The sequence below is a fragment of the Rattus rattus genome, chromosome 2, assembly GCF_011064425.1.
Source record: "Rattus rattus isolate New Zealand chromosome 2, Rrattus_CSIRO_v1, whole genome shotgun sequence".
NCBI classification, from domain to species: Eukaryota; Metazoa; Chordata; class Mammalia; order Rodentia; family Muridae; genus Rattus; species Rattus rattus.
The window spans coordinates 28,636,811-28,662,708 of NC_046155.1; the positions used below are offsets into that span (position 1 = coordinate 28,636,811).

The 25,898-nt window shown below is 42.4% G+C and overlaps 1 protein-coding gene and 1 pseudogene across 1 annotated transcript in view; one reads left to right on the forward strand and one right to left on the reverse strand.

Annotated features, from left to right (window-relative positions):
* Glis3 (GLIS family zinc finger 3) overlaps positions 1 to 25,898 on the reverse strand; it is a 415,784-nt gene that overhangs the window by 312,092 nt on the left and 77,794 nt on the right. The window lies entirely within an intron of this gene.
* On the forward strand, positions 15,308 to 20,113 carry LOC116894724 (annotated as a pseudogene).

Genomic DNA, 25,898 nt, shown 5'->3' on the forward strand with positions numbered 1-25,898 from the left:
TTCCAAATGATACAGGGGGCTAACATGTGAATGCAGATATGCTTAGAACTTGGATCTGAAATGTTTGTCTCATTTTGAGAGTGTGTACACACACACACACACACACACACACACACACACACCCCTCAAAAGTAATTTACCCACTTTCTCACTCGGTTGTATGTTATGTTAGGACTGGGAAATATCTTAGCTATCCAAAAGAAAAGCTTCTTTAATAAATGAAAAGGCCAGAAATGACGAGGGATCAGCTCTAAGAAGTCATTCCCAAGATGACAGGAATAGATGGATAGACAGGCTGGAGATAAAGCCACCAACTCTTGGGTTTCTAGTTCAACTCGGTAACATCTAACCTCTCTACCTTCTACCTTCACAGTTTAGACCGTAGCCAGAGCCCGGGTGGGAAGACGGTCCAAACTGAGGATGCTGAAAGCCAAGTGCAGAGATTCAAATCTAGGTCTGTCACTAACATGTGTGGGCCGGACGTTTGAGAGCTTAGTTAAGCCTCCATGCTCTACACAGGAACAAAGTACAGTTAGCAAACTCCTCAATCACACCGACACACAGTATCTCAGCTTCTACGAAACTGCTGAGAAAATTAAATACACCCAGAACAGAAACTCTCGGTAAGTGAGCGTGTAGTGATTTTGAGATGATTAACCACCACCACCACCACCACCACCACCACCACCATCATCATCATCATCATCATCATCATCATCATCATCAAAATATTAAGACAACAAATGAGTGACTGGTGGTTTTGATCTCCAACCATACTCGGTAGCCTTATTAGGTGCAAATCCTCAATCAGGTCCACCACATTATGGCAATTTCCTGGCCCTTCATAATAATTAAATTTAAACTTATTCCATAATCTTCTTTGCATTCATCTAATCCTCATGTCTTCCTCTAGACACAAATACACAAAGCTCTACTTTCTGGTTTTAATTTCCCTGAGTGTGTGAGTTCACATTTAACTGCCTTCCTCCAGCGATGGTGGGCCGTTTAGTGTCCTTAAAAGCCAGTGATGTTTAGCAACCTAGCCCTGACAAATCCTCGTTCTCGTCTCCTGTGACTTATCGCTATGAGCCTCAGGAAGGCAAACCCTGGGAAAATTATACAAACAGCCCCAAATATTTGAAATCAGCATTGTGCTCCCATGCTTACGCCTCTCTGAAAGCTTAGAGCATTTCTCTTTCGGTTTTATTCTTTCATTAGCCCAGGGCTTGCTAATTAATTGGAATTTTCCAGAGCTTTTGTTGCTGTGACAAAGGCAAACAAGGCAGAAGCTCATTTCTTCATGTTGGAGAGGGCCCATGCACCCTCCAAGAGTGCAGTAGACAGGGGATAAGAGGGAGGATTAAGTCGACTTTGAAAGGGTCAGACTTTGCGAGTTCCTGGCCCCCTCTCCCCACCACAGCTGTCTTCATCATCTCCAATACTGATTAATGAGAAGTGACGTCTGGACCACGGTGTTTATTCCTCCAAGAGAGAGGCTGATTCTCGGGCATTATGCGTGATCTAAAATTAGACGGCGAAGAACATCCTATGAGTTAGGAACAAATAATATTGGGAAGCAAAAGATGCTGTACAAAGCGAAAGGCTTATTTGAAAATGAAAAAAAAAAAAAAAAGAAAGAAAGAAAGAAACCGTAATTTATGGATCAGAGAGGGGAGTAAAAGCCCAGATGAACACTTCCAAGCAAAGCAAAGCCCAGGCTTAAAAGAAACAAAACGATGCTTAATCTTGACAAAAATAGCACTGTTTAAACCAAAGATAACCGAGCAGCTGGAAACTACGGGGAGCGGAGGGGAGTGAAGAGAGACGTAGTCCAAATTCTGCTCTTGGTTTCCTTTTCAACCAGAGCTGGAACTTAGCAAAACTGCCGTGTTTTGTTTCACTCACACTATAAGAACGTGTTCCTCACCATTGTCTTTGCGGATAAAGAACACAGGCTGGAGGGGCTCGCTAACATGGCGCCTTGGCTCCTGCCTACATGAGCTCTTCTGAGTTCTTATTGACGAAGACGCCTCTTAGAATGCCCAAAGGGGAGGAAATGCCATCTGTCCTTGTAAAAATCACGTTATTTCCCACCGGGAAAAACTGCATCTTACTTATTTGCTTATAGGTAAATGTTATCAAAAATGCCTCCCACATTCAGCTCTATATTTCTAGCACAGAGCTGGTGTTTTTCACAGAGGAACCACAAAGGGCACTAAATTACCCATACCTCCAGTTGGTCACCGAAGGGATCATCTTGGCTTAAAGAAGTGAACTGTGACCAGCTGCATAGACATCTGAACAGCACCACAGACAGACAGATGGAAAAGAAAGCCTGGGAGAGGACCTGGAACTAGGCTCTGGGGATATCAGTAAGTACAGAGTCTTCAATGCAACTGAGAAGGCTAGGGGATCCAGGCTCAGAGACTAAGGGCAGGATTGGAATTCAGAGTCACCAGTGTTTGGGGCCGCAAAGAGAGAGGGAATCCCACAACAGACCCAGAGGGAGTGCATAACAGACCCGAGGGAGGGGTAGAGGGGTCTGGAAGAAGCAAGGTGGAAGGAGTACACACTATCTAAAGACAGACTGCAATGAGACCATGTACTTCCAACCCTTGGAATCACTGTTTGCTGGACCTGGATGTCCTCACAAAGACAGAACTGTGTAAATCTCAAATATGAGGAATATGAGGAAAACAACAACTACTCTAAAGGAAAGTGCCTGACACTAACTGTAGTTTAAATCTTAAATATCCATCCAAAGGCCAGTTTGTTAAAGTCATGGTTCCCAGTCTGTTGCACTGCTGAAGACAGAGGAGTCTTTAAGAGAGATGGGGTTGAGTGGAGGTAAGTTAGGTCATTAGGGGAGTACTCCTTAAAAGTTCTAATCACTTCCCCTGTCCCTCACTCACTCTGGGTAGGAGGTAAAGTCTCCCTCTGCCTCCTGCTCCTGTCATGGTCTCTACCTGACCATAGACCCAAAAGTAATGAAGCCAACTGGCATAAACTGAAATATCCAAGAGTGACAATCATAAACATTCCTTTCTCTCTTTTTTAATGTTATCACCTCAGGTGTTTTATTACTGTAATGGAGAGCTACCGTATATAATATCTTCACTAAACTGCTTGAAATGATTTTTTGTGCTTGGAAAGAAACAATAAAGTTTCTAAAGGAGTATGGAGAGTGAAGAGTGTCCAGAGCATCTCAGATTTTCCTAGAACTTCTATGACACATTAAAGAAAAGAAAAGAAAGTTTTCAATAAAGGAGACGCTGGAGACGTCCCTAAAAAGTTAAGAGAGACTTCCTGATGAGGAGAACAAAGGTCTTAGATGATCTTTATCATAAGAAGAGGTATTTGGTCACCTAAGAGGTTTAACTGAACGTGAAGAGGAGACCATGAAATTACTAGGTTCCTATAAGCGTGGTGGAGAATGGAGTCTGGGCTGGGATTTGATTGCATCCTCCAGCCTGACTGCTAGCCTATGGCACAAGATGACAGTGATCCCTTCTCCTTTTACGACTTAAGTTTTGTAGATTCCCAAAGGACCTCTAATGTCCTTTCCAGTAATCACCACTTACTGGTTTTTACAACTTTATCATTAGCCTTAAGGACTGTGGCTCCAAATTAAAGCAGTAATTTGATAACAATACTAGGAGACAATGTCCTCAATCTCATGCACTCTCAGAATAGAATAGAGGACTCCATCCCCTGCAGTTTCATTAAGAAGAAACACTGTACAGTCAGCTATAACTTCCCGCCACATCTCTTCCCCTCTTCCATTTGCCCTGAAGTAAAAGACAATAGGAAGAAGAAACAAGAGGCAGATAGAAGACAGAAACAGGAGAGACATGCAGCTAAAACTGATCTAAGAAGGGAAACCAGTGGGGCATCACAGGTCAGGAAGATGATCAGAGAGTAAAACCGCCAATCATGAGTCTGGCTTCCTAGCACCCATATCAAAGGCGGGCCCAGTATTGTCTGTAGTGGTTGCAATCAGGAAGCATATGCCAGGGACTGGCTTCTAGTCCAAATGTTGAGTTCCAGATTCATTGAGAGACCTTGTCTCAAAAAGCAAGTTGAGGAGCAGTGGAAGAGGAGACCCAGTGTCACTCTCTAACCTATACATACACACATACAGGTGAGCCCATCTAACTACTACCCACCTACACAACAGACACGCGTGCACACACACACACACACACACACACACACACACACACACACACACACACACACGACATCAGCTAATACAACATAGGATCAGTAGAGTCAGAAAAGATAGAGCTCACCCAATGAATTTCTTGTGCCACTGAGCAAAATGACTCCCACAGAGGTCAAGTGAACTGTTCAAGAGCAGATAGTTAATGGCAACGCTGGAGTGGGAGCTTGTGTGTGGTAACTCAACCCAGTGCAGATTCTTCAGAATTGTCACAATCTAGATTATAACAAGTCCTGATAGGAGATTCTGCTGCTGGTAGGTAATTATTAAAGACTAATATCACTACACTTTTTAGGATTGTCTGGATTCCCCATTTTCCCTGAAGACTAAGAAGTCAAACAAGAAACAGAAATAAATGCACAGACTGCTACTATGTGGCAGAGACTCTGCAAAATGACCACATATGTTCTCACATGTTCTTAGAACTGTTGGAGTCTAGCCAAGTCTAGACTACCTGAGGAGAGCTCTAGTACCTGGTAGAGTACTCCTGCAGTTAAGGTGCCCAAAATATGCCTGCTGAATGAACTTGAGATGCCCCGAGTACATAAAGACCAGAGAAACAATATAATTCACTCAAGGAGGCTGTGTCACTGGGAAGTGTCAGCCTCGGGGTTTGAACCTGGGACCGTGATATCACTGATCCTTGTCTTCCACTGCCTCGGTTGCTTGCTTGCTGGCAAAAGGCTTCTGTGTTTTCCTCTTCAATCTCACCTGGGTCTATTCAATCTTTTCATGTTTCCTTGGATGTTTCCCCCGTCGAATCACTTTCTTTAGCATGATGTTTTTGGTCTAGCCAAACATCACCAGAATGTCAGTTCAGGTGAGGACATACTAAAGGGTCACAGCCAAGAACTGCACACTGTAGAAACACACTGCCTCTACACAGAGATAGCATAACTGGTATGGTTAGATGCAGTCTTCCTTCACATGCCTCAACAGCAAAGGTTCTCAGTAAAACCCTCCACAATGAACTCGACTGTGTTCTCTCTCCTCTTTCCTTCCAAAAAATAGGCACAATTTGCTAATACTTCATACTGAATCTCTATTGTAAATGACTGTCTAAAGCAGATCCAAAACTAAGGCACTTTTGAATGATACGTATATGGTGAGTTATGTCTTTCAGATATTGTTGACTTGAGGCTGTTAACTGGACTCTATTTGTTCCATCCAAGAAAGCCCAAACAGATGAATAATGATCCAAAACAGACTACACTTGAGCGGTTCTGCATATTACATGCAAAGAAATGTTCCCACAACAAAGTCACTAAATGAATGTCACTATGCCTGAATAGAGGAATAAAATTGAATTGTGATAAAAGCAAGTTGTTTAAAGGATCTTTAGTTCGTGTCTACCAAATTATCCTGAACATTATGTGCTGAACAAAGGCTCTGATACTCATATTATTAAGTAATAGAAACATTTTGAGAAATAAGCCAACATTTTCCTGTAGAAAAGATTTATGCATCGTTTTCTGGTTTTATGAGTGCTGTAATTGTCCTCCGAACCTTTGAACAATGCCAAATTCTTTTTCAAGTTGAACGTTCTGTAGTGCTGTGTTCTCTTTAATGCCAGAAGACACATTGGGATGGCTATAATAAATTAAACGGTGAACTGCATGAAGCCGGGTGGAGGCCTAGATACCTGGTTAAACCTAAACATTGAAACATCACATTAGCCAATCTGAACTCTCGGTTAGAGAGCCAGAACGTTCAGTTGCAAGTCATGCTGCCAGTGTGCGATAATGCACATGACACAAAGCACCATGTGACTTTTTGTTTGATAGAGTCAAAGACCAGCACCGCCATCTTCAATAGAAGAGATGAGACAGATGACTCCATCACTCCATTTGAGGACTCTCCAATGTCCTCACACTGACATACATTTTCTGCTTATATCCAACACCATCCAACTGGGGGTTCTTTTAGTTTTAATGTCATAAATGAGACTTGTATTGCCTAGAGGACATAAGGAAAACATTATGAATGATATCACGAGTTGTATGTTGTGTTTATTGAGCTTCAAAAGACTACCATCACTACCAGTCCCAGATTCTAGAAATTACTAAACAGATCTGAAAGCCTCAGAAACTGCCGTGGGATGTACTGTCAGGATCTCAAGATCTCAATTTAGCCTTAATGAGGGACAAAGAATGTCAGAGAGTGAGTTTGAGATCAGGGTGGTGGTGGCACAGCCACCATGTGTATGTTGTACTGTAATAAACTACATGGGGAACCATCAGTAAGACGACTGACATCTGCATGCTACAAATGCTGTGCACTGGTGCTGGTTCCCGGTTTAGCATTTGTGTTGTACTTACAAAAGAGAACATTCTTCTTTGGGGAGCCACTAAACTGCACTCAGGTAAAAGAGTATGGTGCCTGCAACTGACTCCCGATGGCCCAGAAAGAAAGAATGAAGGGGGAAAATATATTCGGATGATCTAGGTAAAGAATGTAAGAGTACTTGTGGGCCAGTCATGTGAATTTTCTACCAGGCCTGAAATTATATGGAAGCAAAGATAAAATAAATCACAAGCATTTAACTGGCAGTCGCTAAATTAAGTATGATGACTGGGGGGGGGCAGGGGTGGATGAGAATGAATAAAAGTGAAACAGAAAATTTTTCTATGCCTTATGGGCCTAACAAGGCCATGGCACACAAACTCACAACAATCTTGGCTGCCTACACAGGGCATGCACAAGACTGAGCCCTTAGTCATAGATGAGAGGCTCCTCTTCTGAACAATTCCTGCTCCGGCGAGCCATTGGTGGTTGAAAGCTACTGAGGGAGAGGAAGGCTTTGTTTTCAGTGACTAACTAACCAGATGTAGGCACTGGTCAGTTAGCTGCTCAAACTCCAGAAGACAGCTCCAGACCCACAGCCACGGAAGGAGCCCTGGTTAAACCCAGTGTGTGACCAATCAACAAAACGGAAAGGCATGAAAACAGATGGGGCCTTAGTAACAGGAGGAGAAGAGGGAGAGGGAGAAGAGAGGAGGAGGTGAGGGGATGAGTGTCATATACATGTATGAAATTGTAAATGAATAAATTTAAATAAATAAGAAAGAAAAAAGAAAAAATGAGAGAAAGAAGGAAAGAAAGAAAGAAAGAAAAGAAAGAAAGAAAGACAGACCAATAATCAAAGCCTGGCTCTTGTTCTGTGACTCAGGTAGGCAGCACTGGGAACACAGCAGTAGTAGAACTCCACAGGAGTACTGCCTCCAAGAAAGTTCCAGGGCTGTGAGACAAGACTAGACCAGGATCCATTTGAGTAAAAGCTGATTCAGAAAACTTTTCTAGAAAACAAGAGTTTCTAGTGAGTTCTGAAAGACAATGAAAATAAATTTATAGACAAACCACTCTACTGGGCTAAAATGTAGATGTAGGTCTAAGAGTCTCTGTTACCTATAGAAAACCAAATAAGTCTTAGTCTGTTGAGCTAGTCAACAGTTGTGATCAATTCTGTAAAACCACATGAGGCTACAACAAAGGCCTGGGATCCTTTGGGAAGCATACACTTCAGTAGCCCATGTATGGACCTAAAATGGGGCCATACTTCAATCTTGGTTTCTAAATATACACAGACTGTACTTCCAGTCCAGTCCTTGGCTTCACCTCCCACTGCTACTGGATGAGCCTTACTCTTAACTAAAATGTACAACCGGAAGGCTCCTCCCCGTACCACAAAGGCTTCAGAAGGCTTCCTCTAGCCTATCTACCCTTTCCTATGTGTTCACACTATGTGTTTTGTTAATAACTACCAAAGTCCGGAGCAGCAAAAGGATTTCCATCACAGACACAAAGTGGAGTTCATTCCTGATTTTTTTTTCTTTTTTTCGGAACTGGGGACCGAACTGAGCTAAATCCCCAACCCCTCATTCCTGATTTTATTGTAACCAAGGGGGACAATACAATAGAGAAAGATAATGAATCGATCAAATACCAGTTAATGAATTAAGTCGTCATACACAAACTGTGCTTGTGCTCCTTAGCACATTCAGATCACACAGGGTCTCACAGAAAGTGACCAAGTGTTTGTGGAAGAGTGAGACTTGTCACCACCTAAGAATGTGGTAAATGCAATCTTCCTGATACCACCTCAAAGGTTATGTTTCAAGGTGGTGATACCACTGCTATCATTGAAAGACTGTGTGCTTCAACCCAGTTCTGTTGGGTGGATATGACATTATGTACTTGTGTATACAAACACATACATATGTAATACTGAACATGACAGATAAAATCGTTTTATTAATAAAACTGTGATCAATCACTTAAGTTGAGTCCTTAAATATGACGTGTATTAAGCTCCAGCCTAGGACTGACAACTCCAGAGAGGCTACTGAGAGGTTAAATTAAAATTTAACCTATTACATTGTCTCCAACTTCGATGTTAAATTCTGTCTCTGAACTTCCATTTCTTTAGTGCTTAAAAAAAGGAAAGAAAGAAACACAGATGGAATAAACTTCATTCACTTAATTTGAAAATCAGATGCAGACTTCAAAAATTGGAAAAAAAATGAAAGAATCTTGCTGTTTGGTTTGTTTTTTGAAAAATAGCTATCTAAAGGAAGAACTATTTACATCACTCAACAGAGCCCTTGATGGACTCATAACGAATCGCGGGATCTAAAATTTTTGACGAAGGCAGTCATACAAATGGAATATAACCAGGACGGTGGGAATGCTTTTTTCTTTTAATGATAATTAAGCTTAAAGCTGCTCTGTGGTGGTTAGACATCGCAGGTTTTGAATGAAGATAATTTAACACTGCCATACCACACAGAACAAAAGCTCAAATGTCAACTGGGTGGGCTATTAACTGACCGGAGAGAACTGCTTTCCAAGGCTGAATATTTTCACATTTTTTTGGACACATTTAGCTACATCTAAGCTCCTGCATTTATCCCAACTACCTCTTTTCACAATGTGCCCTGCTGACACGAACTCCCAGACTTTAGAGGTGCCCACGGGGCTCCTCCTCTCGAGGCTCTCTTGCTGATCCAGAATTGCAGCCTCTCTGCTTTGGAAGGTTCCTACTCACATGTCCACGTCCAGTCATGATGTCTGTGGACCTATATTTTGAAATGTCTTTTCTCCCTCATCTACAAAGACCGCTTCACTGTATCTCTCCAACCTGTCCTGGTAGACATGGGCTTTGACACCACTACATTCCACACATGTAGGTGGCCATCCCATACACAGTAAATCCACTGAAGAATAGATTCTTAAAAGTCATCCAAAGAGAAGCCAACAAGTAAATTTTATAAACTGCTCAAATCTTTGTATCTTATCAGCATTTTAAGTAAAAATGATCTGAATAATCTGTCACCGTTTCTTAATTCAAAACAAGTAACAAATGTGTAGAGTATTTGTTTTTATAACAAATATCTTTTAATGGTATATCAAAATTAAAACAACTCTGCTACCAAAGGCTAGGATCTGGGGAGAGGAGTGGAAGGATGCCCCTAAAATAAACCACATTCAGTCTAAGATTAAATACACATGAACATGTATTTTCTCACTGGCTGAGGAAGTCTACTGTTTGCACTGTCTCTCTTACTGAGATGTCTTTTCCAGACCAGAGTCATAGCTCTTGCCCTCAGTTCAGTGAACCCTTTGGCTATTCCATTTCTTAGGATAGGTTGAGCACGGCCAACCAAGGCATTATGTCCCAAAGTGAATGACTGACACTCTGGAAGCTACCTCTCCTCATGGTACACTTTATAACACTGAAACCAACAAGTGATTAGCACCGATATCAATGTATAGTGTACTCACAGGGGGAAAGTATCCAGCTTCCTAAAATAGCACCCATCAGCAGAACTAGCTGAACCTGGATGCGGAAAAAAAAACAGGATACCAGAATTCAAGGATGAATCACAACTGTATGGGTGGCTGAACAGGTGTTAAAGAGCTCAGCACCTGCAGCAAACCATGAGACACACAGCTCTCTGAGTATTTACTTATCCTGGAAGGAGGAAGGGAAGACTCACAAAATGAAGAAACAGAAGAAAAGCACTAAGTGACAAGTTTCATAGACAAAACATAGAATGATGGGAACAGCAATGGCTGCCCAACTCTCAGGCTGTACAAATGTCCTGAGGCCAGGCAATAAATACAGTTCAAATACCATCTAAGTCACTTGGAAATACCATGTGATCACGTGGGAAAGGAGGCCACATACCTAGTTGATCTTTCAGTTCTGTAGAATGGACGTCTCAGGTTTTCCGTAAAATCCTTCCATATCTAAGTCATAGCTCTGTATTATTTAAGCCTTTATAGATCTAAGGAAATAGCTGGGGGCCACATTCCCTACATAAACTATCCCCCGGAAGCCTCACAACTTGAGCTTTGCATATATCAATAATTCATTGTGCGTTATAATCTTGTCTTCAAGTTGGCCAGAAGCAGGATGGGAAGGTGTCCCACCAACATCACTGAAAGAATTAGCAAGACAGGAACTCAAGTGGGGAAAACAAGCCTGGCTTTTCCACGTCTACATTACAGTAAAGGCTTGATAAAGACTAAATCCTTAATGCCCTAACATTCTCAAAGTGCATCGAGTAAATAGTTTCCTATTTTATCATCCTTATCCTCACCCTCTAATTTGCCTCTGGTTCTTTCTGTTTATTAATCGTGGCATATATGTCTCTTTTCCTTTTTGTAAAGAGCTTTTTAAACGCTTCTGAAAAAAGAGGCAGGGAATAGTAAATTTGAACAAATAAGTCTTTCACACGTTCCTGATATTCTAATTACAGGCAAGTGTGTTACTATATTTAGGAACTATACATTTTAACACAAGAAGTGATCCCCGAGGGGTGAGCTCCTTCTAAAGGAATCAACGTTATTGACAGGCTCTCCATCCACATCACTTGTCACTGGGAATGCCGGAGGAATCTTCTCGAAAATGATTTGTGTTCTTGGGCCTTTATCATAAGACATTAGTGTAAATGTGAGTCTCCTCTCCCTCTTCCCCTCCCTCTCCCCTCCCTCTCTTGCTACCTCCTCCTCTCCTTGTCCCTCTCACTCTCCCTCCCATTCCCTCCCCACTTTCTCTCCCTCCCTCTTCCCCTCTCTCCCTCTCTCTCCCTCTTTCTCCCTCCTTCTCCCCATCATTCTTCCCCCCTCCCTCCATCCCTCCCTCTCTTTCTCTCTTTCTCTCTTTCTCTCACAGACAGCAAAATATTATGAAGCACTTAGATTTCCACACTATTATCTCAAAATTTAACTCTCTTTCCTTCAGTATACTTAGGCCTCTCTAAGAAACATTACATATGTCAGCCACAACTTTTATAGTAGGAACAATATTTAGGAAATAGTAATTAAATAATAGCACGCTCACACAGAATAATGATCACTCTAAGAAAAGAATTGATCAGTAACGTGTATTTCTTTGCGCTACAATAAGTGCGTTTAAATTCTAGTCAACAGGCCTTGAGTATTATGCACTTGGAAAAACAATATAACCTCAGCTCGAAAATATTATTTAGACATGCCAAGGGAAACACAGACATTTTCAACTCAGTGATTTAAAAAGGAAATAAGCTCCTGAAATTCCAGTGACATAACGTCATACGAAAGGTATGTTAATTCTTCCAACTTAGAACATTTAAATCATAAGACCCAGCATGCAAATACCACCAACTGCTCTAAATCGGTACGTTAGTGAAGATCACAAGAGAACAAGGAAAACTAAATTATGCAAGGGTGATTGGTGCTTGTATGTGATATAAGTATATATAATCAATTACCTATCGTTTTTTATAAATCAACCACTAGCTTTTTATTGCCTATGCTCAAAAAGCAGATGCTGAGTCTATAAACTGCGAATTAACCTTCCAGTTTAATTAATTGTTCCTTTGGAAATACTGACTTTTAAATCCCATGCTGCAGCTAAGTCGTCCTAGAGGTAAGTGCCAATCTTTCATCCAGGTTCCCAGGCTATGATCCAAAGAAGATGGTGTGCAGTGACTCCATTTTTAATAATTAATGACTCACCTGCATTTTATTTATACGTTGGCAACTGACTAGACTTAATTTTAGATTGTTCCAACATGAGCCACCAAGCCTGAAGAAAACCTCTACAACTCCCTGTCTTCCTGTAAATATACCTGGAGACATGTAGATTGGTGGCATGATTCAGAAACAGGTCAAAGGGACAAAGACGGCCTCAGAGAGTGATGGAGTCACAGTGGCCAGTCCTCTATGAGGACACAGTCTTCTGGGCTCAGCGCTGTCTATTTAATAAAGTAAACAGTTGGGGTTGGGGATTTAGCTCATCGGTAGAGCACTTGCCTAGCAAGCGCAAGGCCCTGGGTTCGGTCCCCAGCTCCGAAAAAAAGAAAAAAAAAAGAAAGTAAACAGTTTAAGTAGGAGGTAGGTGGCTTCAGAAACAGCCTCAAGGTCCTTTTATATGAAAATTGTCCCTTACTAACTGGACCTGTGATTCTATCCACTGGAACATCATCCTCTTACTTCCAAAGAGCCTTGTTAAAAGCAAATGTTCTGTGGTTTGGATCTTAACTACCACGTAAGGGGTTATGGTAAAGGCTTCGTTCCCAGCTCACCACTATTGGCAACTGGCAGAAACCTTAGCCCGTGCTGCTGTGGGAATCCTCACACCATGGGAAATTCACCTATGAAGGGGATTGTGGAGTAGCAGCCATTTACTTCCCTTTTGTTCCCTGACCATGAAGTGAAAGATTTTTCTCTACATCCTGATATATTCTTCAACACAGATTCCAAACCAGCAAGGCCTCCACAGTCATGAACTGGACAGATCCCTCACCCCCCCCTCCCCTTGTAAACTGATGATCTCAAATTTGTTCTCTGTTATCACTGTGTTTGTTTAAAAATGAGACAGTGTCGTACTATTGGCTTGGGCTGGCCTAAAACACAATCCTCCTGCCTGTGCCTGCCTGGCTCAGACAGTTATTTTAGAACATTAACTTATCAAAGTCTGTTGACAGGGTTAGGTGTATTGTTCAGTGAGAGCGTGCTTGCCTAGCACGCTAAGGGCCCTGGGTTAGATCCCCAACTTCACCACACAAAAACCTGCTTGTGCTATTCTTTCAAACTGAAATACATGAAAGCTATTTCCTCAGAGAACACAGAAGAAGGGAAACTGGGAGCAGAAGGGAATGGGCACTTAGTGAATGAAAACAGAGTACAAATGTCTTCTCCATGGTTCTGGAACCTTCCCTGCCAAAGCCCTAGGACCTAGCCACCAAGAGACAATGAAACTCTGGATGACCAGCTACTGAAGGCAAATGTCCGTAAGTTTTATATGTCCTCTGAGAAGCATCCATAAATACATACAAATTTTGTAACCACAATGGTTTATAGTTCTTAGAAATCGAGAATCACCATTTGTTGTTGGATGGAGTTTCTGGAAGGATCCATCCATCTAGGATAAATCTGCTTCTGAAGATCTTAACTACTCAAGCCCTCAGTGCCTTGAACAAGGAATGAGTTTTCAATAACCCAGTCCTTCCTTCCATAAGCAGCTCCCATAACACGGTACAGGGACCCAAAGGAAGTAAAGCATTGATGGACCGTGTCTTTACAACTCATGCTCTGGGTTATATGTATCATTTCTTGTCACCCTAAAGAAAGGATTGTATCTTCCCTTGAAGGATGAAAAGCTGGGGCTCAGAGATCCTGGTCAGGGTCCCACAGACAACAGCTGTTAGAGCAGACCCTCCAAGAAGCCCAGGCTTCAGTCTTTTCCGAGATAAAGGACAAGCCTGAATGGTGGCTGCTAACTGGGCGACAGCTCTGAACATAGACCTCAGACGGTGCCAAATGATACAAGGAAATCCTTTCTGCTTGGGAAACTAAGCTATGCAATGGAAGTAAGGCTGCAGCCTTTCCTCGTTCCTGGATTATATCAGAAAGTAACCGGGACCAAGATCCTGGTTGTGTGCTCAGGGAAACTGTCAGGAAGACAAAAACCCATTTCAGCCTTTCTTCTAAACGTAACACACACATTCAATGCAAGTATTTTGAGAGCCATTTGTGAAACCTTGGGAAAGAAACAGCAATGACTTTCAATCCCATTGTCTGGAGAGAATGACAACATCCTGGGTTAGTTTCCTTGTAGTCTGTTCTCTGAACCCACTTTTACGTTTGAAGCAAGTTTGCATAAAACTCTACTCATTTAAGCTTGCATTTATGTTACTTTACCACCTTAAAATACTTGTAAACTTAATTGTAATACTTGACTATACAAAAATTAACAGTTTGCTTAATTATTCCTTCACTGTTAAGAATTTAATATAAAGATGTTTTCCAACCCCTTTAAAAAGTCACTGCAGATAATACTTCTTTTGTCTGTTTTGAATTAATTTCTAGAAGCATGATTAGTGAATTACAGATGGGGGTGATATCTGTAGATTTCACCCCAGAAGGTATAGATAGCTTCAAATTTTACATTATCACTATTGATAAATAGTAACCTTACCTCAAGGAGTACTACAATCCCACTGAGTTATTGTCGTCTGTCGACATGACAACCCAAACAACAAAATGGTTCACTAAGTTTGACTTGGATTATTGGTTTTGTTTCCCCTTAAGGTGAAGCAATGTAACAAGACAGGAAGTCCATCAGGCCACGTATTCTACACCTTGACCTTGCCATTCACTGAATGAATTCCTGAGATGGGTTACCACATGGATCAAAGACTTGGCTTGAAATGGTCAAAAGAACATCTGCAGAGAGCCTGATGCAACACACACACACACACACACACACACACACACACAGAGTCAGACACACACACACACACAAAGTCATACACATACATGCATACACACACACACACACACACACACACACACACACACACACACACACACACACACAGAGTCAGACACGCACACCCTTCCCCTTCATGTTCCAACCCCAGACTGTCATTTTCCCAGGATGCAAAGGGAAATCTTGAAACCACACTAAGATTGAGCAAATCTGCAAATCCAGCATCCAGGACACAAGAAACGGAATTCTCTGTGATGTCTCCTAGGGTGTCTGAGGTGTTTCCCTCTCTGAAACTGCACTCAGTACAGATGAAGAAAACCGTACCAATGGGCTACATGACCAAAAGGCAGCACATTCCCAAAGCCGGGCTGGTCCCCGTGATGCCAAGCCTCTCTTCAGAATTCACAACTCCCATCACAGCTTGTGTCCTGGAAGCCTTGAATCAATGTGAAATATTTCTTCCCTGATCCTTCTCGCTGAAGGCGAGAGTCGGGGCACATTGATTATCACCACCTTCAGGGAAATACAGTGATTTATGGAGCAAAGCTAGCAATTATTTTGTCCTTTCTCAAAGCCCAGCACTTCCTTGCAGCTTTTCATGCGACTGCTCTCAATCTTAAAGACGTTTTCCTATTTCACAGCAGACAAGGATGGCTCCGTTCAGTGTGTGATGCAGGAGGGGCAGGTAGGCTACATACTGCCCCAGGCATCCGTGGCTGCATGGTCGTGTGAGTGAATTCAGCCTTGGCTCTCACACAGTGCCTGGGCTACCTTCTCCCTCTCCTAAGTCATACTTCAGCCTAAGAAGGAAGTGGACTAGATAGAAGCTGGGTGAACAAATACCTCCCACAAGCATCCTTTAGATTAAGCAGACATTTGACTCTTAAGGAGCCAAATCAGGAGAAAGAAGAGCTTAGGCCTAGCAGGGGACTCACAGAAAAGCTATACCTAGAAGCACTCAGAGCCCATTCACGCTGCCAAGCATAAATTAAGAGCTGTGATGTGCTGAATTTTGCTTTTACTTCATGGTTTTGCCTAGAATATGACCTATCTGTACCTTCAACAGTCCAAACACATAAGTGCTAATATAAGCCATGTCAAAAGTTTATAATAAAGAACAAAAAAGTACATATTCAAATCTCTGAAAGAAGTTCAGGTTGACTATCATTTTTTGAGAGGAAAGAATTATTTCTGATGAATGCAGGTTAATCAGAAGTTTTCACTAATATTTTTTCAGTGACTACACCTTCAACTCATTATCAATCAGTAATATTTTACAAATGTTTTAAAAAAGAAGCAAGGGTCGATAAGTGGTGGTGGCTCACACCTTTAATCCCAGCACTCAGAAAGCAGAGGCAGGCAGATCTCTGAGTTTAAGGCCAGCCTGGTCTACAGAGTGAGTTCCAGGACAGCCAGGGCTACACAGAGAATCCCTGTCTTGAAACAAACAAGCAAGTAAGCAAGTAAGCAAACAAGCAGACAAACAAACAAAAAGAAACAAATGTCTGAGACTATCCAACACAAACACTGGTTATTTAAGCAAATTTAAGTATTAAAAGAGATTTTCTATTTGGGTTTATATTTTACAGTTTCTAAGAGTTTAAAAATAGATGTCTAGAGATAATGTGAATTATTCAGAGCTTCAATCACCAGAGGTTTTGTGATACAACTTGGCAAACAGCCATTCTGCAATCACAGAAAATCACACTTCGGTCTGAGCCATGATGGGTGCAAGAATTCACACCTTGGACTTTTTTTTAACCTTGGTATCTTATGGCTTCGTTAAAGATGTTTGTACTTGAATAGTTTACAATGTCCAGAATAAAAGACAGACTCCCAAGTGGGCCATCCAGGCAGAAGAACCAACATGGTAATTCGAGAATCTAGAACCAGCAAAACAAAATTTACTCTTCCAACCCTGTTTCAAAAACTGGCTCTGAAAACACATACTTTTCTTTCCTTCTTCCATTCTTTCCCCCCCTCCTATTCCTCTTCTTCCTTAAGGAGTCCTTAAGTTAAACAAATTATTGTCGAGTTATAAAATATGCAAACGATCCAAGCTTTCAACGCCATTGAGTTCTAAAATCACCTCTCTACTTCTACGCTCTGTGTGTTACTGTTCACGTGGGATTTGGGGAGGAATTATTAACAGCAGTCCCTTCCATTCTCAAAAGTGTTCTCAGTTTGGGTAAGATTAACAGCCATATTTATTAAATCTCTCTCGTCTTTCACCCAGCCCCACCTAAAAGAGAAATAATATAATATAATATAATATAATATAATATAATATAATATAATATAATATAATATAATATAATATAATATAATATAATATAATATATATCCTTTGTAAGAGTTACGATAGTCATGATATCTCTTCACATCAACAGAAACCCCAACTAAGATACTATCCAATACTGCACACAGTTTGCACTCAACTAATGTCAGGTCATTAGAAACAACTTCTGGCAACTTCCTTTTTCCAGTCATTTAATCAAAGCACTCTGCCTGCTCTAAAAAGGACAGATCCATCCAGGTAACTTCTTCCTATCTGCCCATCCTTAAGGCGGTTACAGTAGAGGGATTTTCTTTTACTTTAGGGCAGTCTGTAAAATCCTCCTACCTTATATACAAATCGCTCCCTGTTTTCCGCAGGGCTGGGAGATACTGACGCCATTTTCCATATGTAAGGGCTATAAACTGGACAGTCGTAAAGTTGAGGTTCACAAGCATCCCAACCAGAGAAGTGATACAGAAGAGGAGACAATAGCTACTGAATGGCTTTGTTCAGGTCCATGCAGGTATGAGTGCTGGTCCCAAGTAAGTCCCTAACTCCTAACTAGCTGATCGCCACTAACTGCTAGGGCATCCAAATGCCACTGTCTATTTTGGAGATCAGGGGTAAGTTGTATTTCCAACGCCCTTCAGGACTGAAGTTGAGTGTCTGCCCAAGGTAGGTGACATGAACTGAGTGGACATTCACCTTTCTTCCTGAGTGGACATTCACCCTTTCTTCCTGCATGACCAGTAGATTACTCTCCTTCCTATTAAGAAGACCTCCTACCACCCACAGCCTCTTCTACGGAAGCTACACAGGCTGTGTAGCTTCACACGCATTATCTAATCCACGTGGTCCCTCGTCCCACTGAAATAGAGTCTGTGTGGTACCTGAAATTTCCATGCCAGGGTACCTAGAATCTCGGAAAGTACACGAGATCATCCCGCTACAGAGAGTGCCAGGATCTGCCCATACAGAAGTCGGGACCAGTCTCCTTGAGACTAAGGGACTCAAGAAAGAGACTTTGACCCAGTAACCCAAGCTAGAAGCCCAGAAATTCAAAGTCATCCTAGGCCATCCTTCCCCTGCTGATACAGCCCAGACTATCAGAAGCAACCCACTCATCTATGGAATTGCGAAAAACATGATGTATTACTGTTAAACCACTGGGTTATGCAGCAACAGGTAACTGATAATGCAAAAATCATCATTATAGACGAAAAGTATGCATTTGCAGGTATACATATACAACACGTTATTATATGCCAACTGGAGGATAAGCAGAAACTTTTAAAATTTCAGTAAGTATCATTTTGCCCTCTGGAAGTTGTTAGTGTCCTTGTTTATTTTGATCAGTGTGATCGAATTAGTTCTGTCTGGCTGAAATCAGTGGACAAAGACTTTGACAATCTGCTCCTGATTTTCAATGTCTTCAGACAGGACCTGCCACTCTGCCGGTCTCCGGCACTCTCTGGCAGTCTACTTTCTTCCCTAGGTGATGCCTGTGGTCAGCACATGTCACGTAAGGCCGCAAGCCTGTAAGCTTAGGGCTTTTTATCAGAGTCCTGGCTCCTTTCCCCCAAGATGTGTGGTCTTACAAAGTCCCCTTACTAGTCCAGCGAATCAAGGATACTGATAAGCTTTATTTTAAAGGTCTCTTTTTCAAAAGACCCAAAGACCCAACTTCTCATATTTAATCATATCTGAGCCATCAGATGGCTCAGAGGGTAAAAGTGCAGGTGAAAGTCTGATGGCCTCAGTTTTATGAACCAACTCCTGAAAGCTGTCATCAGATACCTGCACCTGAAGACAAACACACACACGCATGCACACACACACACACACACACACACACACACATATAAACATGCACACACATATGTAAACATACACACAAACACACATATACAAACACACACAAATATATACACATACACACAAACACACACATATACAAACACACACAAATATATACACATACACACAACACACACACACACACACACACACACACATATACACGCACAATATAATGAATTTAAAAGTAATTACTCCTTGGGAAAGTCTAAAAAATCAATGCTTCCTGAATTACATTCTACTTCGTTAGTTTTAGATTCGTCAAACTGGATATTTACTTCTATTTCTTCTCCCTTATCAGAATCCTGAAGGTTAGTTAACTTCAATCTTTTCTGGGTTAATGGTTTCTATGTCAGACCTTCCACTAGCCATTAAGATCCTGGAGGGTAGGCCCTTTGGGACTCGGCGCACGCGTCTTCGTTCTCTCCACCGTCGTGGCCACCAACATCAGACAGTGGGACGAGCCGCCCCAGAACGCCCTGAGGGTCGACTACGGCAGAGTGATGATGGACAAGTTTGGCAAAGTGCTGACGCCCACCCAGGTCATGATCAGGCCGAGCAGTATTTCATGGGATGGCCTTAATCCAGGGAAGCTCTACACCCTGGTCCTCACAGACCCCCCCCCATGCTCCCAGCAGGAAGGACCCCAAATTCAGGGAGTGGCACCACTTCCTGGTGGTCAACATTAAGGGCAACGACACTAGCAATGGCACTGTCCTCTCGGACTACGTGGGCTCCGGGCCTCCCAATGGCACAGGTCTGCACCGCTACGTCTGGCTGGTGTACGAGCAGGAGCAGCCTCTGAGCTGTGACGAGTCCATCCTCAGCCACAGGTCTGGAGACAACCGCGGCAAGTTCAAGGTGGAGACCTTCCGCAAGAAGTACTACCAGGGAGCCCCCGTGGCCGGCGCGTGAGACCAGGCAGAGTGGGATGACTGTGCCCAAGCTGTACGAGCAGCTGGCTGGGAAGTAGGGGCGCTGCTGAGCCCGCAGTCCCGGGGACCCCACAGTATGGTAAAGCATGTGCTGTGGCCACCCCACCCCCCACCCGCGTCCTTCCTTCCAACCCACTCGTAGGGAGTTCTCGGTTGTGCTAGGCTACAGCTCTAGGGTGTCTTCCACTTTGTCCAGAACCAGGGCCCAGTGGCATCTTCTGAGGTGGGCGTTTCAAGCCTCCCATCTTGGCTGAGCCCTGACCGTCTAGGTCGGATGGCTGCATAGTTATCAATGTTCCTGCCGTGCTGCTCAGAGCAGTGCTGCTGTGTGGAGGCCGGGCTGTGGAGAGAGACCCTGTTAGCCCCGTACCTACACGTAGGTCTCAGTGGGATAAGCAAAAGTCACGGAGTTGCTGGGTGTGCTAATCCTCATCAAATACAAATAAAAGGCATTGCATTCAGAAAAGAAAAAAAAGACCCTGGCGGGTGGAGAGCCACGTGTGATCCTTGAATACACTGCCGTTGCATAGTAGGCATTTTAATTACAGTGAACAACTCCCGTGAGCTTTAGGTAACAGGGTTAAATGCCTCTTATCCTCATTTATCATTGGAAATCATTGGGGCACATGAAAAACTGGCCTTCCATTTATGAAAGAAACAAATCCTGAGGAAAATTAATTTGAATCCTTTAAAAGAGCTTGGGTTATTTATACAAAAAAGGTCATCTAAGAGGAAATAATCTTTATATGGAATTAATCACACCATCCAAAACAAGAATATAAGCTTTATGGCCGACTCCTGTTTACTCTTGGAGGTGTGGAGAACCAGGATTAAAACAATTTGTTCGTGAACCCTAAGTCTAATCTAACTTCAGCAACAGGGAGCCCATATAGCCTTACACACGGATATGAAGCTGCACAAAGGCATTGTTCAGGAGAAAACGATAAATGCTTATTTTATCCCTGAGACGAAAGCCCACAGAGCAATCAAACAGAAGTAATGTGATATTGTCTTACTTTTTTTTCACGGCAGTTGTATTAAAATACACACTCACCAGAGAGAGGCTTGGTTATGTTGGGGAATGTTTGGATAAACCCACAGGACGTGCATATGGAATGAAGGAGGCACCAGAACTAAGGGCTGGTGGATGGAGATTTAACTACTATGCATTAATCGTGATCAATGTGTCTGTTTGCAAGAAAGCAAAGACTAGCTCAATTGGCAGTGAGTATCAAATGGGAAGCAGTCTGGGGACAGGAGCCTCTGGCTGAAGGGACTTCAGGCAGCATTGTTTCTTGTTGTAGACACTAACCCTCTCCCTCACAATCTTAGACAAAAATCTGCAGTTACTTTTCATGCTTTCAAGTGAGTAGATTTATCCCCATGAATTTATCAATACTGAGTAGCAGGAAACAGAATTAGATACAAAAGCATACAAAACTTCCCTTACAGTTAGAGCCATATTTATTCACATCAGAAGATACCCATTGCTCATGGTTACCCACCGTACTAAACGCAAGACACTCTCATTGGTAAAGGCACCAAAACTCTGCCAAGTTGGAGCCCCTCCTTGCTGTCAGGCTTTCACACAGAGCCAGAAGGCGCTATGCTGGTTGCTGTAGAAGACAAGACATCAGAGATCTCACCAGCCACTGAGTCCTGCATGCTACAATACTGACCTGCCAGGCAGGATTGTGCCCCCTGGGGTGATAGTGACATGCCTGATGTAGGTTAACCAAATGCTTTCTGACTGGATCTGCAGCCTGCTCCACTAAAGAGAATTCATGTCTGGTACTCTAAACACGGTCAAAACCTAAGGCTTGGGCGGTTGTACTCCCTAGGCGAGGTGTGCTATTGATCCTACCAAGTGCCCATGTTGTCACTTAAACATTTATGCTTATACTCACAGATTTGTGCTGCTCTCAAACTTGGACAGGGAAGCTTCATTTTTGCATTTGAAGCAACCAATGCAAAGACTTCTCACTGGTCAAAGTGCCAAGAATAAGTGAGCGTGAGTGTTCAGTCCTGAACAGGATGGAAATGCACGCGCGCGCGCGCGCGCGCGCACACACACACACACACACACACACACACACACACACACACCAGGAAACATCTCAGAAAAGGAGGCAGAAAGAACGTAAAGATCTGAAGGATGGGGAAGAAACTGTCAAATGCCATCTCCTAGACATGATGGGGCGGTTACCTCCATCAACTCACAGCAACTGTGGTTACCTGCACAAGACCAGCACAGTGTCTAGCTACCCACAGTCCAGCAAACTCGTATGTGGAGCTCATGCGGTTTCACCCTAACTGAAGAGATCCTGGCAGCTGATAACTACTGGGAGAAAGAGAATCACCCTGCTTTGGGGTGTGTTCAATGGTTGGACTGTCCGCTCTCCCCCACCAAATCACATCTCGGCAGCACTAATTGGGATTCGTGTATTCTTTTCGAATTAAGGAGGGGGGAACACATATGACGTTCAGAGGAGAATGCATTGGGGGAGCCAGGGTAGTTAAAAGGCTGAGTTAACATGATCTTATTTCATTGGGTACATGAAATTCTCAGCAAATAAATTTTGAAAGAGAAAATTTTCAGATTGTCTATGATGTACTTCTTCATTGAAATACAATGTATTTCTAAATTGAAATACAGTTTACCTTCTAAGCATCGAACTCGATTGTTTTTTAAGTAATTTTAACAAACTGTGCTATAACTATCATAGTTTCTCTCTGGTACTTTATACTCTTTTTTTTCGGAGCTGGGGACTGAACCCAGGGCCTTGCACTTGCTAGGCAAGCGCTCTACCACTGAGCTAAATCCACAACCCCACTTTGTGGGTTTTTTCCCACCCTTTGCCCCTCCCCCATATCACCCCCTATCACTAGAGAGAAAGGATAAGGAGAGAACAAGCCTACTGGGGCTCTAGCTTTTCTCTTGGGGCTACTATGGATGAAGCTACTGAGACCATGTGCACAACTGAGTTCGCACTCATGTATGTGTTTTTCCATGGAGAAAAGGGCTGTAGGATACCAATTCTTCGCCCAGCACATTTCAACCTCTTGGAAATCAGGACACACCTTACAACTGTGATCAGTCTCAGAGTTCCAGAGGGAAGGAAAGACAACCCTCACTGTCATTCTCATTGACATTCATAAGTTGGAAATTTACCAAGGGACAGACAAAAAAAGAAAGGTCAGGCTGAGTAAAAGAAATTCAGCCATGGAGATAAGAAACTGCCTGTCTATCTTAGAGCACAGTCAGTACAAGGTGTCCTTCGGACAAGGTACAGAACAAAATCCCAGTCCCTACTCTTTTCAGTCCCTCCTGTAGAGGTCCCTTATTGGCCAGATCTGACTGTGGAAGCCAGAAGACCAGTACATTGTGCTTCCCAGGAAGACAGGGACAGCTGAGGACAGGGAGCGGAAGAACAACCAGGTACAGAGCTCGGAAGCCAAACCCATCATTTCTTCTTATTACTGAGACACTAAAGTGATGTTGCATACCTATTTAGGCACTTTACATTTGATGAGAGGACATGCAATCCTGGTTGAGAGAGAGAGAGAGAGAGAGAGAGAGAGAGAGAGAGAGAGAGAGAGAGAAAGCGTGTACGTGTACAAACATGCATAGCATGCAAATGCACGTATCTGGTATGTGACAGTAAGTTCTGGGGGGGTTACCATCTATTCCAGAAGTTTTTACAGAACTACAGCGATGGCTCAGCCACTAAGAACACTTGCTTCACTTCTAGGGGAACCAGTGCTCAGCTCCCAGCTCCCACATTGTGTCTGACCTCTGTGGGCACAACGCACAATCCACACAAGTACGCATACATACACAGAGAGAGAACACTCAGACACACAAAATAAACAAATATATGTTTGATCTTTTTCTCCGTGAGAGTTTTTATATTAGCATACACCACTATACCAACAAAGGCTTGGATACTCATGGCTTCTGAACACCAAAGCCCTTTTCAAAATTCCTTTTTATCTAACCAACTCCTTCCCAGTTCTCCTTCCAAACCCTCCTCCTGTCACCAAGCCCAGTTTTCTTCATTACATTTAAGGCACCCTTTAATCAATACATGTGGAATGGAGGACCGACTTAACAGTCAATTAACAACCAAAAAATAAATTGAGCTGAGTGACAGTTCACATCTCTGCTGTCTGCCTATTCTCTTAGACATTGTACAAGGAAATTAAAGACCACCAGAAAAATATGGATGACACAAGAGACAATTATGGAAGGGGAAACAGTGAGTCTAGAACAAAAGAAAAAAATCAAGACAAAGTGCAATTTTGCAGAAGGAAGCTAAAAGTAAATGGTAAATATTTTTTTGCCTCTATAATGTGTCTGTAATAGTTCATGAGTCCAAAAGAAGTTCTCATGATAAATATTTAGAAAGTCAAGACATTTCTAATATAGCAAAAATAAAAGAACAGAACTATTATCTTTAAAGTACCGAGTCTCTGTGCTCAGCACTAAATAGGACATCTATACTAATCCCACCACCAATGAGGATCAGAGAGCATCGAGACCAAGCTAGTGAAAACCCCACCCTTACTCAGGAGCTAGGGCAGATGCTAACTGCTGGGGAGGGTAAATCATTCTTTGCTGAGAGTGTGGACACTGGTGAGCCTCCCATGAGCCTGTACTCAGGTACAATAGGCTGCAACTGGACTCAGGGGGTAAGAAGATACACATCTGAAGTAGAATAGGCATGTGTTGGGGAAGAGGGGTACACGGAGAGTTAGAGGGAGAAATGGGGGTGCACAGAATGTCACATTTCATATTGTACATGTATAAAATTCCTATGAGTAAAAGATGTTTGTAGTACTCATTTCTCATAAAAATTTTCTATAGATAAATACATGTAAGCATATATACGTACATCCACATAGAAGGACAGATATTGAGTTTGGAACAGGGCTTTACTCTGTGCCTCTGAAGCCCAGACTAGCCTAGAATTCACAGAAGACTCCCCATGCTGACATTGAATTCACAATCATCCTTCTGCCTCAGTCTTCTAAGCAATGAAAATACAGGTATGATCACCCCAAAAAATGTATTTTAATAAATTTAAACAGTTGAGATATTAAATGTTATTTTCTAATTTTATTTCCACAGAATGTGTCATATAATCTTTTTATGGACTGAGCAGTTAAGCCTAAATTTCTAACATCATTTGCATTAGAAACCGTTCAAAGTTCTAAACAACTAACTTATAAGCAAACTTTTGGAACCAGCAGTTTGGAACCAAGCCATCCCCATGTTAAGAATTGGTTTTGACCTGGGAATCCAGCAACCCTCTGATAAAGCTTATTAACAAAACAGCCAAGCTGACTCCTTCTGACCATACCATGCCATTTACCCATGCGTCCATTCACTCATACATGGATGTATACATGCATTCAGAGAATATTTACAAAATGCCCACTTTAGCCAAGGTACTGAATAAAAGTGAGATGTCAGGAACACATTGGAATAGGCATGGTTTCCCAGCAGGAACTATTCCAGTAGAGCAAATAAAACAATAGTCTAATAAACACACACACACACACACACACACACACACACACACACACACAAACGTATAAGGAGGTTTGAAGAAAACAGAAACTGAGAGCAAAGTGGGTAGAAAAATGCAAGGAAGTCACCATTACAGAGAACAACAGGAAAGCTCTGAACTGACAGACCGTGAAGCCAGAGTAGTGACCAAGAAAAACAAATTAAAATGGGCCATCTTTAGAAAAAGGGGCCTTATTCCTTCAGGTCCCTGTGGACAAACTTTAGGTAGGTATAAGAATTCATGTGAAACATTCATGATATTTTGGTGAGCTCAC